The sequence below is a fragment of the Poecilia reticulata genome, linkage group LG15, assembly GCF_000633615.1.
Source record: "Poecilia reticulata strain Guanapo linkage group LG15, Guppy_female_1.0+MT, whole genome shotgun sequence".
In the NCBI taxonomy this organism is placed as follows: Eukaryota; Metazoa; Chordata; class Actinopteri; order Cyprinodontiformes; family Poeciliidae; genus Poecilia; species Poecilia reticulata.
Window position 1 is genome coordinate 20,428,312 of NC_024345.1, and position 2,990 is coordinate 20,431,301.

The 2,990-nt window shown below is 33.1% G+C and overlaps 1 protein-coding gene across 7 annotated transcripts in view; it reads left to right on the forward strand.

Annotated features, from left to right (window-relative positions):
* The window catches only part of pde10a (phosphodiesterase 10A), an 82,033-nt gene that overhangs the window by 27,958 nt on the left and 51,085 nt on the right, over positions 1-2,990 (forward strand). The gene's annotated exons all lie outside the window — the stretch shown is intronic.

Below are 2,990 nucleotides of genomic sequence, written 5' to 3' on the forward strand. Positions count from 1 at the left end.
CAGTCGGCAGTTCCGCAAGAAGAAAGCGAAGCCAGGTCTGCAGCCCGAGCCGGGCAGAGTGCTTATAAAAAACATTTAAAGGGCTAAATCTCCTGGGAAAATGCACCTTAAATGCGCCATTAAAAATGTGAGCTGCGTCTTAATATCAAAATGGTTATTAAGTTGCGCAAAATATAGTCTTTATTAGAAACATGCATGTTACCACAATAGCCATATTATACATTTAAGAAATATGATTTATCTAAATGATAGCTTTCCTCTAACAACTTAAAAAAAAAAGTTTTTGTTAGTTTTTGTTTTTATTCAGTGCTAAAAACATCGGAGGGCAATTTTTTTTATAGCTTTTGAAACTAAATAGTTTTATTTATCCTTATCATAAATTTGCCTATCAATAAAAACGCATTAAAAACAAACATTAAACCTGTACTTATATCCTATATCTATTCAAACACAACTTTCTAACTTTTTTAATCCCCAGCCTCCACTCTTGCATTACATCGCACTTTGTATCTATGCATTACTACACACACTGTTCATATTTAAAATAAATCACCACACAATCACCGTACAATGGTGTACAATATAATCTTAACCCCAAAATTATTCATACCCTGGCAGGTTTATGTTTAATATTAGTAGTCTTTGAATCTTACCAGCAGTACTTCCAGAAACATGCTGGAAGTACTGCTGAGGATTGTGAGTGGCCCAGTCAGAGTCCCGACTTGAATCTGATTGCGAATCTCTGGAGGGAAGTAAAGATCAAGGTGATTATCAATTATCAAAAAAAAAGTAATCAAATTACTAGTGGAAGCATACAAAAGGCTGATGAGTAATAATAAGAAGGGTCAAGCTTTACGACTGATTATCAAGGGTATAGTTTCTGACATGCCTCTTAATTTAAAATTCATACTCTTTTTATATAGTTTGTTACTTTTGAAAGGTATGTCTGCACCATTTCTATCCGATATAATATTATTCTTGGCTAAATGAAAATACTTTTTATTTAAATTTGCCAGGGTTTTGGAGTTTTTAACAATATTTGTTGCCGTTAAGAGTCTACATCACTCCTTTGAACTTCTGGTTAGAGATTAACTGCATTTTGTCATGTCTTGTGTGTTTTGGGGACATTTAATAGTAGCTGCTGCTGAATCAGTGTTTGTACTGATTTTAACTGGAGAGGCAGTTATAGGTCTAGAGTGAAATTGTTCGGACATCTCTCGCTCTGAACAGAGTTGGGCAGGTCAAATATTGAAAAATTTTAGTTTATTAAATGTGCAAAAGCTAAAACTCACCACATTTTATTCTTTAATAAACATGTATCAACATGTTTATTAATGTGCAGTTTTGTAGTTTAATTAAACAAACAAATATCAATTGCAGCTTAGTTGGATAAAGGTCATAATTTGCTCATTTTGTGTTTAATTCAAAACTTCAGCCCTTTTTAAAGAACATCCTGCACGTTTTTTTCATTATTATTATTATTATCGTCTATTTAGAATCAATCAAAATTTCAATAGGCTGATCCAACCGCAAAGAAAGCTGGAAACCGACATTGGCCAGGAAAAGCCTCCTAACTTGAAGCAAAAAAAAAAGCTAGTGTAACAATATGCATTAATTTTATTTGAGTAAATTTCATCTAATTATTATTTCTGTTTAGGAAATAATACACCGGGACATTTAAGTGTTTAAGTGCAACTGCAAACACTTTTGACTCAACTAAATGTGTTCAGTTCTGAAATAATAGGATCATTTTGCTTCTCTGTTTCATCCCTTATGCAAAAAAATAAAAATAAAAGCAAATATGAATAAATGGTTTGTGAAAAGATGCTACTGAAATAGTAATAAAGTTTTTAAATCTGTTCAAGCAAGGTAGACATAATCACATGAAAATGTGCCGTTTATTGGCATTAATACCTCAGGCTTTACCAATCTTAGCATCCTAGCAAGTTTGACTTTAGCAAACTTGCATTAGACTTTAGCATTAGCTCTGAGAAAAATATGCACACATACAAAACTAGCTTTTCAATCCAACACCAAAACTCTCAACTAAAGGTGTTATAGCAGCTCTTTATTTAACTTAACTAAGCTCAGCTTGCTTGCAATTTTCACTTTAGCTTAATAACTAGTTTAAATTTAGCACTAGCACTTTTGCTAAACTTTGCTAAGTTAAAGTGAGGATACAAACTTAAATTCTCAGTCCAACAAAAAACTCTTCCTGCTACAAGCCTTATTGGTTGCAAATTTCAATTTTCATCAGCTAGCTTGCGAGCTAGTTTGAATTTGTTGATAAATTAGTGAAAGCTGCAGAACTGTTGTACCAAAATAATAAAAAAAGTGTTTAGCAATTTTCAGTCTTTACTAAACATACATCTTAAGCTATTCCTTTCATCCTAAACTGGAATATGAGAAATGGCTAAGTGAAGCAAAATTTTCAGTTTGTTTGAAATAAAATGTTGTGACACATGTATTTGCCACAACATACGTAAAAAAAAAAATCCCCACAATGTTTGACTTTAACATTAAACTAACAAATTAATATATTTAATTATATGCAAACAATTTAAATGGCTTACATTTAATACCCTCAGAATTTATTTTACAGTGTAGTTTGGGACATGAGTTGTTGATGCAAAGGAATACAGATTGTCTACCAGGAAAAAAAATATTGTCCAATCACCTTTTTTTTAAATTCCACAATCTTTGTAAAGTAATTAGAATACTGAAAAAAAAATTGGGGAAAAAAGTTTTTATTTTTCAAATATGATGTGTCCACTACAATGGACACCGGAACCCCATACATTTGTCAAGGGTGTACCCCGCCTCTCACCCTGAACGTTAGCTGGAGATAGGCATCAGCAACCCTACCAACCCCACTAAGGGACAATGGTGTAAAGAGGATGGATGGATGGATGGATGGATGGATGGATGGATGGATGGATGGATGGATGGATGGATGGATGGATGGATGGATGGATGGATGGATGGATGGA